This window comes from Pinus tabuliformis, chromosome 4_1 (genome assembly GCF_031772625.1).
Source record: "Pinus tabuliformis cultivar Carrire ecotype Pingquan chromosome 4_1, CPIR1, whole genome shotgun sequence".
Lineage (NCBI taxonomy): Eukaryota > Viridiplantae > Streptophyta > Pinopsida > Pinales > Pinaceae > Pinus > Pinus tabuliformis.
The window spans coordinates 378,999,819-379,013,252 of NC_142303.1; the positions used below are offsets into that span (position 1 = coordinate 378,999,819).

Consider the following 13,434-nt stretch of genomic DNA (forward strand, 5'->3'; position numbering starts at 1 on the left):
TGCTTTAATAAGTCATTTTCTTTAACAATAAAATTTCTTTTGACAAGTACAATTATGAAGATCGACACTAGTTACATTCTTCAACGCTAGGGAGAATGACTGACATTGATGATGCAAATTTCATCACTCCCTTATGCTGAGAGAGACATGCTCAATCACTCCAAGCTTGTCCTCAAAGTATACAGACTTCATCCTGGGACAGAGGCTTTATCAACAATATGCTTGACTACAAAATAGTACTGAAGCACCAATGCTTCCTTTTGTACCATGATACTAGATCTCACTGTGCTTCGACTTGTCATCATGATCGTCAACTAAACCTGATCAAGACAATCTTGCAAGTAACCTCTGAAGCCATATTGCTTCTCAACTTACCAACCAAGTTGCAATGTACTTGACCTCTGCAATACTAAGTGTCATAGATGTCTACTTTCTGCTCATCCAAGAAATCATAATGGAGCTAGAACTAAAGCAACATCCTAAAGAACCCTTTCTGTCTTCTATACTCTGCCTAATCAAAATCTGTGAATCTCTACAATTGTACTTCATTGTCTGAGACATATATCAAACCATAATTGGTTGTCCCATGACCAACTGTACCATATTGGTACCTCAACACATGTTGAGCCACATGCCTCGGTTCAACCATAAACCGATCGACTGTGTCCATCATCATGGCTACTTTCTGGTTATACCCTAATTGGGTGCTCTTTCTAAAACAAATTCTGTTGTGGAAATCATGGTTGCTCCCTTAGCTTGACACTCCATCATTTTGAACTCAGAGTCCAACTCCCTTTGAAGCTAAAACAAGTCTCCCTGACTGCTTCCTATATTACAGAAGCAAATCTTTCTACCACAACTACTCCTTCTAACACATGAGTCCTTCTGCTTCCATCATTAAAAAATCATATAATAACAAGATCAATAAAGACTCATCAAATATCCATCAATCCAAGAATACCAAGCCTATCGTGTCTGCTTGTGATCGTACAAAGCATTCTTCAATCACGAGACTTATTATCATGTACCTCAAAGCCCTAAGGTAGCTCTATGTCTACTTCTTCCTCCTCAATTACTTCATTGAGAAAAACGATATTTGCATCCAACTAGTGCAATTTTCAAAGAAATGATAATAGTTTTAAGGCAGTTGAATCCCAAAAAAAATGATATGGACCTCACAACTAGAGCAAATGTCTTGTCATGATCCTCTCGCTCTTTCTAGGAGAACCTTCTCTATGTTGCCATCTACTACACGCTAGATCCTATAAATCTATTTGGAAGTCACCATTGACTTCTATTCGGCAAAATCAAGTATACTTTAAACCTCTTGATCTGCCTGCTCCCTCTGAGCTCGGATCTCATCTAATACAATATCTCTCAACACAAATCATTGATTCTGGGAGAGTCCTCTTGTCACGATTTACTTCGTTCTTCCACTACTTCCATCCGCTGCCAGAGCCTTGGCAACCTTCACTATGTACCTACAATCCTCACTAGGAGGTCATGGAATAACGATTACAACCCAGCAAAAGAAACAATGAAAAGAGGTTGATAGTGAAACAACAACAATAATAGTCAAAGAAGAGAGATATAAAGTACTTATCTTTTTGAGGATTATTGGGAAATGTCAGCTCCCTCTTGATCTTGCCCTTCTTGCATCCATCTTGTAAATTTATCAACCCCATCCTCATTATTAACATAATGTGATTCCTTCCATGCATGAGCTAGGGTTTCTTATTTCAGCGGAAACATTAATATAGGTCCATCTCTAGAGTTTTAGCCACAAAACCTAGGGCTTTCTTATCCAGACCTTCTAGTTGGTTAGGGTTTACAAACCCTAAAACTTCCAAATACCCTTTGTAACAAACTTTGTAATGTATTGAATTAATTTGTTGCTTTAAGGTCAAGAACCCTCTTTCCTCTGGCTCAATCATCAAGGACCAAGCAATGGTACCCTAGTACCAGCAATATATCTTAGCCAATCATAACTTCAACAGTATGATACTAGCAGTGTGTGCAAGACATCTTCTGCATTCATGACAAGGTCCTTTGGTCAAGTGAATTATAAGGCTTTTGGCCACTAATTCTATATGGATAATCTTCAATTCTAGAATTGACTTAGCCTTTCAAGTTATCTTGTCCTCTTCAAAATTATTGCAACAACAATAATACGTTGTCCTTGTTCTTCAAGAAAATTTCAATGTGCAAGATTGATGAGGAACTCAGCCTCTTTTGCACTGTCAATGTCCTTTTTTGTCAATTTTTGGTATGTTCTATGCTAGAGCAATTTATTTCAATTTCTTTTCCATTTTAGCAATCGCATCAGCATAAAGTAAACTGCAGATAAAACATAAATATAAAACGCAGAAGACAAGCCAAGACAAGAGGACACAAGATGTGGTGCTAGCCAGGGACAAACCCCAATGTGGGGAAACCCTTGATCAATTCTTCTTTTATGTTCTTCAAAGTTCAGCACAGAGAGAGAGATAGTACATTTACAATAGAAGTCAACATTTTGACTTTTGATATCGCATGAGATCAGTTGAAGACATATTGCTTCAACTGATTCTCTAAGGTGACTCCTTCACCTATCATAGTGTTGTCTTTCATCCATATGTTGCACATAATCGTGTGACACCATGCAGTACTGTCATAGTGTTGATCCTTAATGACTGAGTTGCTCTCATCTGCTCTTGTCATCATGCAGCTCATTATGCTGCATCTTCCATCATCATGCTGCCCATTATGCTGCATCTTCCATCATCATGTTGCCCATTATGCTGCATCTTCTCATTATACTGAGATTATCTAACATGAGATTAGGACCATATCTCTGCTTCCATTGAGATAGTAACCAAGTTTATTATTACACGGAGAGCTGAAGTGGTTATGTATAGCATCAAGACACATAAACATATGCCGAGACTATTAGATAACAGGTCTGAATATCCTTCACTGTAATACCGAGATCATCTTTATGGCATGACTGTCTTACTGTTCCATCTCCATCCGAAGTTCTGTAGCTATAGGAGTATGATGTGAAGAGCCACTCAAGACTGCTCTTATTCATACGAGATTAGCCCAACACTGGAACGCTGAGATTGTCTATATGCTCCAGTTATCCAAGGTCTTGACTGCGATTGCACCTAATACCCAATCGAGGTGCAGTCAAGCCCTAGATTTGGATCTGCTCCTTCATTCCAAATACCCTCATATCTTGACTACAGCTTCAAGCTTTGACTACGGCTCTTGACTGCGATTATGACTGTGTGAACAGCATATCAAGGTATCACATGAACAGCACTGTGCTTCTATGCCTGCGGCTTCACTTCATGACTGCGGCCAACTGTGCTTCGGCTTCACTTCATGACTACAGCCGACTGTGCTTCTATGCCTGCAGCTTCACTTCATGACTGTGGCCAACTGTGCTTCTATGCCTGCGGCTTCACTTCATGACTGCGGCCAACTGTGCTTCAGCTTCACTTCATGACTGCAGCCAACTGTGCTTCTATGCCTGCAGCTTCACTTCATGACTACGGCCAACTGTGCTTCTATGCCTGCGGTTCTTACGTGCTTCACTACGTTACCACTGCGGCTACCATGTATGCCTGCGGCTCTATCTCATGCTTGCTCTCTCTACTGCAGCTACCCTTTATGACTGTGGCTACCCTTTATGACCTGCGTATTAGGGCCTGCGTATATGAGCTTCTTTAGTCAACGTATAAGGCTTCTTGGACAGCGTATTAGGGCATCACTTGACAGCAAGTTAGGGCATCACGTGACTATGTATTGGAGCTCCTTTGGACAGTGAATAGGAGCCTTCCCTTGACTGCAACTAGGGCACATCTGAACTGCGGCTAGGGCATCATACACTTCGCCTAGCATATTCTTAAGTGTCTCTCCTTCTCCAAAAACCCAAGACGTGGCAAGGAGATCACATGAAGACTGTCTTGCAAATGATTTCAAGTCCTCTATATTTATACTAAAACGTAGATGATGAATACACACGACTATTGGGCTTATGAGCCTACACAAGTTGCTGGCCGACTAGACAATTTGTCTTATAACATAAATAAATTCATAACTCCATGAATACTTATTGGAATCGGATAATCTTTAGATCAATCCTACACCTCTCGATGAGAGGGATCCAATATAAATATCAGCTACCATAAATAAGATGACCCACATGGATTTTGGCCCTAGTTGCAATTTTAACATTTTTCCCAAAACTAGATTTTATCCCTTTCAATGTTCAATGACTTAACAAAGGATCTTCTTGGCTGTGTTAAAAGCCAAAATTTTCAAGGTTGAATAATTTCTTTAAAAAAATCATCATAGAAACAATTCGACTCAGGCAACCTGTTGTAGCGGCTGCAACACCCTCCAAAATTTTGGCCTACACTCGAATTTTGGAGCCTATTGTGGATCTTGTGATTGATCGTTCCTTAGTCACTTATTGGTCAGTTGATGATTTCAAGCCCCCTTCTCGGATATCAAGTGTCGTTCACGATTTTATCTTTATATAGCAAGTGTCGTCTTCGAGCATGGGAATTATCGCTTGTCATGCAAAGGGGAGTTTTGGTTTGCATCAAGGGGCAATCTTTGTGAAAATGAGTTGTTCTCATCATATAGACATGTTTCGCACTCATTTCCAAGGTTTCACACACCATTACACAAGTGTCATCATTATCCTCACAAAGTCCATCGACGGGGCCGCACTTGTCGTAAGTTTCCACAAAGGTTGTTGCATTAAGCGAAGTATGCTTTCATATGTTCTGGATGATCTACGTTGTATCACCAAGTATCCAAGTGTGTGGTCACAGTCAAGTTCTATCACTGTTCACATCGGTTCCACTGATCCCACACTTAGCCAAATTCCGGAGGATTCCTGGCAACCTAGCCTCATCCAGCCTTCCTAAACTGCGCACTTCACATCTGCAACCCTCAAGCTTTTTCCTTGCCTATTGGAACTACGCAATGCACAGAAAGCCCAACCTCCCTTGGCCTCCAAAACTGCGCAGATGCTTCCTCCAATGTCCTTCCCTCAGCCGGAGCTCACTGCCTTCAGAAAATGCACAGTTCTGTCTCTCAAGCCTCTCAGCTGCCCAGTCCCCCTTGCCTCCTGAAACTGCGCAATTTGTCCTCCCAGGGCCCCATCCCACAGCAGCCACTGCCTGATTCATTGAACTGCACAATTCCATCCCTCAGTGAGCACTGCGCAAATTTTTCCCTCAGTGAGGAGTGTGCAAAAATTTCCCTCAATCTGGCATGTGTTGCGCACTGCACCATTCTTAGTGATCAAGCTCAACCCTTAGCTGCTTGAATTGCGCAATTACGCAGTCACTAGGCCTTCTCCCCTGACCTGTCACTCAATCCCGGACCAATTCATGAATCCAAGTGCTCTACCTTAGGCTAGGGGTTTATCAGACTGATGTCATCTTGTCATGAGTGGATTGCAGATACAGGAATTCTACCATGCTATGGCAACATGATGAAGAAGGAGGACATGTTAAATGACACTTAAGGGGTTGAGGAGAAAAGATAATCATCAGATCAAAAGACCAAGGAACCCTGAGGTATGATAGAAGATCAGAGATCAGGACCGCATGAAGACTCCATCTGATTCACAACCCTTTGGAGGGTAGGTACGAAAAACAAAGCACATCTTTCATGAAGTTGAAATGCACCCCTCAGTGTAGCATGAAGGACATTTTATCATTGTCATATCATTTTGTCTTCAATGACATGTATGGTCGCAAACACTGAAAGTCATTCCATGTGTTTCCGCTAAGTGTTTCGCTCCCTTTCACAAGATAGGCAAGATGTCGTCTTTTTGCATGTTGGTTGTCGCACTTTATGCATAAGCTCATTCTAGTGGTTCCAAGGGCTCATCTTTGTGTTTATGAGTTTTCCTAACCATGTAAACACCTGTTGCACTCATTCACAAAGTTTTGAGCGTTGTCGCACAAGTGTCATCACAGTCATCATAAAGTCTATCTTAGGTGTCGCACTTGTCATAACTGGTCATGAAGCAGTCACACACAAGTGAAAGTGTTGTTCATGTGTCATGGGTGATCAATGTTGTTGAGTCGTCAAGTATTCTAAGTGTTAGGACACAATCGAAGCTTCATCACTTCACCTATCGGTCTCACTGGTCCAGCACTTGGCCTTTTCCGAAGAAGCTCCCCGACCCTTCAACTTGGCTTCACCCAGCCTGCCTGGACTGCGCATTGCGCAGTTCTAGTCAGCAAGTTGTGACCTTGACCCTTGGATCTGCACAATGCACAGTTCCTGTCCCCCAGGACTGCTGCATTGCGCAATTCCTAAGCCCAAGACCCAGCCTTCCCTTCCAAAATTGCACAATCTTTTCAGTCAGCCTTCCCTTCCAGAACTGCGCAGAGGCTACCTTCAGTAGTCCTCCCCTCATCCTGACCCACTGTCTCCCAGAACTACGCAGAAGTCAGTCAGCCTTCCTCTCCAAAACTACACAGAAATCTTCCACAGTGGCCCCTCCTTCAGCCAGACTCACTGTCTCTCAAAACTGCGCAGAGATTGTCCCTCAGCCCAGCCTGGACTGCGCATTGCGCAGTTCCAGGCCTCAAGCCTCAACCTTGGCTGTTGGGACTGCGCTAAGCCTCCCTCTTCGACCTGCAACTCAATTCCGACTTAGTCTTTGAAGTTGAATGCACCATCTTAGGCTAGGAGGTTTTCAAGTTGATGTCGTCTCGTCATGAGTGAATTGTAGATACAGGAACCTGGCAGGATGATGAAGAACGAGATGAAGGTGGAAGACATGCAAAGGACATTCTTGTAGTTGAGCATGCAAGCTGATCCATCAAGGCAAAGCAAAGGGACACCAACTCGCGACCACAACCCAAGACTTGAGATCATTGAAGATTCTTGTCACCAAGCCATGAGGAGGTGGAAGACAAGAGTATTCTCAAGAAGACATCACTCACAGTAGCAGCAGTGGCTTGACACTGCCACAACATCCAAGCAGTTTACATCAGCAGTGCCATGTCATGTCTTGTCATGAGCTGTCATATGCCACATCATCATTGTGGACCATGTATATTATATTCAAATGTATTGTAAAGTGGAAGTCCAAAGGACACACATGAATATGGAGAGTCATGTAAGTTGAAAAGTCATAGGAAGTTGAACAGTCATGAGGGTAGTCAAAGAGTCACAAAGGGGAAGCATCACCCCTTGGTTATATATACCCCCTCATTGTATGAGCAAAGGAATTTTTCACCTTGGCTCCTCCACAAGGCATTAGAGAGATTAGTTAGTTCTTTGAGGAGCAAGGAGTGGCTCGGACGTCCCACTACTATGGCTAGTGATGTACAATGTAAATATGTGTCTTGGAACTTTTGCTTAATAACAGAAGCCTTTTCAGGCCAGCACGTTCTTCATGCATGAACTATGAATGTTTGTAAGACTATTATGTGGACGTTTGTATTTCATGTTTGCTTTCACATGTACTAAGATATTTGAACTATTTCGATTATTTTAGTGCTTATGTTGTTGAGAATGGGTTGTAATGGTTGTTATTGTTGTCTCATCCTTGTGGACTATTCCGCAGGAAAATAGACAGATCTTTCCTTGTTATTGGTTATAAAGACTGTCGCATCTGCTATGGACTATTCCGCTAGATGTTAGACGGATCTTCCCTTGTTTGTTGGTTGTAACAAGTGTCACATCTGTTGTGGACTATTCCGATGGATGTTGGACAGGTCTTTTTGGTTCATGTGTGTCTCTTCCTGAGCGATACTATTACCTCTCACTTAGAGGCTCACTTTTCTCTCACCCTTTGCAGTAGAAGAAGCTTGACACAATTGCACTGCACACTCCCCTTGCTTTTCGAAGACACCATTGCATCACTCTCTTGTGCTGACAGCTAGAACCAAGGCAAATCTTTAAGGATTTGGCAACCGGGCCTTTATACCAAATGGGGCTCCTACACCAAATGATGTGAGGTCTGATTGGGACTTAATATCGGGGAGATCCCCTTGGTTGACAGATTTCCAGCACCGTCAACAAAAAAGGCACTAGGAGGGCCAACCGACAGTTTGTGCGCATTGAGTCTGGTTTGAATACCTTATTTAAAATGGCTCTTCCCCAAATCATAATCCCGGGATGTTTTTCTAAAGAGCTTAATTGTACCATCCCTGCAGAAGTTATTCATAACCTATCCGAATTTAAGTTCAATGGTGAGGGTGAATCAACTTTTCATGAACATCTATTTCAAGTTGTTCGTCTTTGTCTTTCTCACAGAATATGTTCCAAAGATGTCATGGCTAGATTACTCACCCTCACATTTGAAGGTCGTGTTAATCGATGGTGTCATACATTACCCACTACTTTTGTCCATTCATTTGACCAGCTTGCCAAGGAGCTTCATAAAGCCTTTGATAAGTATAACTACCAAGGTGTTTGTGGAAGAAACAATCTTTTAAGAATGAAGCCTAACGAATCAGTTGAGGGATTTTTTGATCGATTCCTTCACCTCTATTATGAAATTCCTAAAAAACATTTGAACTGGGATTTCTTGAAACAAGAGTTTGAGCGCTCGGTTCTTTCCTCTTCATACGGTGAACTTGAACCTCCTAATTTTTCTGCTTCCCCAACTCTTGCAAATCATGAGGCACCTCAAATTTCAGAGGAGAAGCTTATTGCCCCTTCTGTTCTTTATCCTCCTCCTTTTCCAGTCCCGATGCAGGTGCCTCCTTGAGGTGGTTGTAAAATTGGGAAATCTGCGAATCAAATCTCCAGTCCATTTTCTCATTCTTCTTCCGCTTTGCATGATTCAGATTTAATGGAGGAAAGTCCACAATGGCTCATGAAGCCTACGACGACGACTAACTCCTCTGTTTCGCAAGATGTTGTCACTGTTCACAACTCTAGTCTCAAAGCTAATCCAGATTTTTGTTATCCTCTATCATCTACATGTCCTCACTCTTTTACCAATCTACTCCACCAACTGGTTCATCACATTCTCTTAATTCTCAAGTTTCTGGTTCAAATTGTGCTCAGGTACAAAGCAGTCACATTACCCACATAGAGGAGCAGAAAGGTGAAGAGGGTTTCCATCTTTCCTCTCCTTTTCAAGATGTTCCATGTCAAGAAATTGCGTTTCCAGTTTTGAACGATTCTCAATTTGCTAATCTCGGTAGAGAATCCAATGCAATCAATTCTTTCAATCAACCCCCAGCCTTGGGCAGTGATCATTCCAATGATGATAACTCTATTTCCGTATGTCGCGACGAATGCCCAAGCACATCATATGATCTTTCGGTTTCTCATGAAGATTTTAATTTAGATCTAGAATCTGCTTCAGTCAAAGAAGATGTTCATATTGAAACTTCCTCTTCACCTCACTATCCCTTGTGTCCTACTGTTTACAATACATCTACTTGTGACGAAGATACCTCATGCTCTTCAATTTCTTCATCTAATGAGTTATCCCCTCAATTGACACAAGGCAGTGAGGTTGTCCATGATGAAATTGAAAACAATCAAATCAGAGAACCCTTCCCACCCCTCATCATCTCTTCTCTTGCATGAGGACAACTCTTCAAATCAGCTTGCTCATGAGATCTCACCAATTCATTTATCTTTGAATTTGCGATCAAAAGAGTCTTCCGATTTGAGCAATCTGGTTGTTGAAGTTGAAAAATCCGGTAAAATCTGTGACAGAGATGGTTGTATCCGATGAGCAATGGTCTTACTGAAACCAGAAATAACAGTTATCCTCAAACCATGCATGATTTGGTTCAAGCTTCAAAATATGATTCTACAATCCTGGGAAGTTTCGAGACCTGCCAGGGAGTCGAGGCACTTCAACTTCCGTTGATGGTTATGTCAAGGATCTTGCAACTCTGGTAAGCCCCTGAAAAAAGTCAAATCTAGTTTCTCTCGCACAATCCGTCTCTTTGCATGGTTTCACTCGATGTAAATTTCCTTGTGAAAATTGTTTGGTATTCCGGGTGTGACCTTTCAAATTTTCAAGATTTTACTTCTGACTGAATTCAAGAATCTGTTACAATTCATTCATCTTCATGCAAATCTCTCGCATCAAACTCGGGTTGGGAATATGCATCTCTCATAGAGTCATGGAATTATGAAGTTGATCATTCCAAGGACTATCTTTTCCCGAAGGAATCATACTTATCGAATTTATCCCTTAATGGTCAGCTCCTGGGTCTTCTTGCGAATTTTATATTGCAAATTTGTCCTCTCATCGCACCAGAAATCCTCTTGAGTGATAATGAATGCACAAGTTGTCACACAAATCAAGTTCTTCTCCGTTCACCATGTCCCACCTAGTCTCATGCATTTGGGGTGCTATTTGTCACCAATTGTAGGGAAAACAAGCCTATTCGCTTATTAAGTCTCTAAAGCATTCCCTGACATATGTTGGATATTCCAACATAATGGCTTATGTTCCCCATTCAGTAGTCAAAGATATTTTGACTAAACAAGATTGCTTAGGAGTCAAAGGTAAATGGGTGGCAAGGATACAACCATAAAAGAGTATGATTTGGAACTCAAGCCATTTATAATAAAGGGGCAAGGGTTGGCAAAGATGCTAATTTAAGGAAATGAAATTGCTCTCAGTATGGATGGTGAAAATAATTTCAATATCTCCACGATGCTTGATAAATTGGAGCAACATGAATGGTATGCGGATATATTAGTCTTAAGAACCTTATATGTCCAGATCATCTAGTAGATTACAAGAGAAAAGCATTAAGGTCAAACATCTCAATTTTGCTTAATTCATCAAGGATTGGATTGCAGAAACCCAAAAGAATTGATTCTCATATGTGTGGACCTAGAATAATCAAAGAGACTCATGGAAAAGATACATGGAGGATTCTATGGTAGGCATTACACAGCGCAGACAACTCATACAATTTTAAGGGTTGGTTATCATTGGCCAACTATGAGTTGATATCCATAGTTTTTTTTAGCTCTTGTCAAATTAGCCACAAGGTTAGCCACTTTGCCTTTGCAACCAATCATAGTAAAAGCACCCTTCCAATAATGGGATCTTGATTTTATAGTTGAGTTTGAGGACAGTTCAAGTAATGGTTTTCCACGGATTCTTATGGCTACCAATTACTTCACCAGATGGGTTGAAGCTATACCTACCAAAAAGCCAATTGACACAGTGGTGCTAGAGTTTTCAGAAGATAAGATCAACACAAGATTTGGTGTTCCAGCGAAGATCACCGTCAGAGACGCCAAAGCCTTTAGTTCAATGGAAATGTCAACATTTAGTTTCATCCATAGCATTGTCTTATCCCATTCCTCCAACTATTATCCCAAGAAATGGTCTTGCAAAATCAATAACAATAATTTGATAACCATCATCAAGAAAATAGTCGGAGATAACAAGAAAAGTTAGGATACTAAAATAAATATAGTCGGGAATAACAAGAAGGGATACTTCGACTCAGATAGGCAAGCGAATCAGTGAGGTGAGAGAGTAAGAGTTCGACTGGGACTCAGAAAAAACTAGGCTCATTTGAATGACCAGCAATACCAACTCAGCTCATATAAGTCGTGAGTTTAGGCCAAGCCCAGAAAGTCCTGCTACCAAGCCAACATTGTCCTTTAACTTGTAATCAGTAAAACATGTAGTTTATGGAAAAACTGTATCTGGTGTGACTACAAAACATTTCAGTGATTCTCAGGGTGTTTGGGCTTACTAAATAGACAATCCAGACACAGCTGGAATAAAGCAGGATACAATTTCTAGGAATGTGAATTTTGTCATAACATGAGTCAACCAGTTTCAATGGAAAATAGAAAGTCAAATTTGACCTGAGAAATTATTCTTCTCCTGCAACGCTTACACCAAGGGAGGCCATGAAGACACAGAGACTAAACTCGGGTGTTTAGTTTACATAATAATTTCAAGGCCCTCTGAACCATAGTAGCAAGATTCGGCTGCAGTGACCTTTGCCTTACGGAAAGTCGGCACTAATACGAAATTAAGTGAATATCTGATATAGTATGAATAGTACGGATATAGTGAAAGTCAACTTATACTTGATTTATTTGATATTATTTTCATAGGTATTCGATCCCGTACATTCATAAACCCAAAAATTATAGACCAAAACCCTAAAAATATTTGAAGAAACCTTCAATACATTTATAAATATAAAATACCAGCAAAATTTTCCAGAAATGGAGTATTTTTTCTGCCTTATTGAATGTTCTCGAGCTAACACAAAAAAAAAATTTGGAAGAACATACATATTTTGTATCAGAGACATTCTGGATTTTTTAGGTTACATGTCGAATCAAATTCGAATTCGTATATGAATATTGTTACTATGCTCTGAACCCTTCTGTTAGGAATGGAGGAAGCCATGTGTATGAACAATTAAACCCGGGCGATCTTTCATTCCCGAGCACAAAAGTGATACCTAGAATCTTCTAGAAGTTTCTGGAAGTTCTTGATTTCTTGAAATTTTGTGTTTTTCTAGAAATGTAGAAGGTTTCTACTAGCAAAAATATAATCATGTTCCATGAACCAACTTCTTTGGAATGAAAATCAACTATTGAAATGAAATCAATGGGAAAAATATATTACCTGGGCTGACTGCGAGCTATTATATCGGACGAACCGTCCATGGCTGTTTTACCTCCTTGTATATAGTCAAAACCGTCTTGCACGGCCGCAGAAAATCCCCCTGGACTGCCTGTCTTCCTGAATGACGGAGGCATGTCTCTCTCCTATTTGTTTTTTTACTTTTTCTATGAATGTCTTAATGTGGCTGAACAAATTTATAAATAAATTTCTCCTACGTTTTTCGAAAAAAGGATTATTATTTTTTCGTTTTATGTTTGTTTTCACTCTGTGTTGTGTTGTGGTGAAAAAAAATCATTTTATATAAAATTTATATTATAATGTTATTTTTTTAATATTTTAAATGATAAAAATTATTCTTAATTGATGATAAGAATAATTTTTTTAAATACTCATTTACATAAATAAATTAAAAAATAAATAAATAAAATCGATGATATGGAAAAGGGCAACTTTCTTTCTTATTATATATTTTTAAATTAAGAAAATGAATCCATTGGACTGAAATTCAAATTTTATATTTTTTTGGCGGGCTTAATAAATAAATAATAAATATAGAAAAAATAAAAAATTTAGTTTACAATTAATTATTTAGATTTTAGTAGTCAAACTTGTGCTTAGAAGCTTTTTTTTGTTTCACAAAATAGAAGCTTTTATAGAGGTATAAATTTAACGAGCACCCCTAACCATTAAGTAAATTTTGTAAGGCGGGTTTTTGCCAATGCAAACCCTATTAGTTTAGCACTGACCAATATAACTTATAATGTTTAACTTTGGAAAATAAATAAATATTTTTCAATATTATTAAAAAAATTATTAGTCCC

General features: G+C 39.9%; 1 long non-coding RNA gene across 1 annotated transcript in view; it reads right to left on the reverse strand.

The window, feature by feature from the left end:
• The window catches only part of LOC149175880 (uncharacterized), a 53,636-nt gene extending 40,810 nt beyond the window's left edge, over positions 1-12,826 (reverse strand). The window contains exon 1 of the long non-coding RNA XR_016258579.1: positions 12,614-12,826. This is a non-coding gene — a long non-coding RNA (uncharacterized LOC149175880). The remainder of the gene's footprint in view (positions 1-12,613) is intronic.
• Positions 12,827-13,434: the final 608 nt, after the last annotated feature.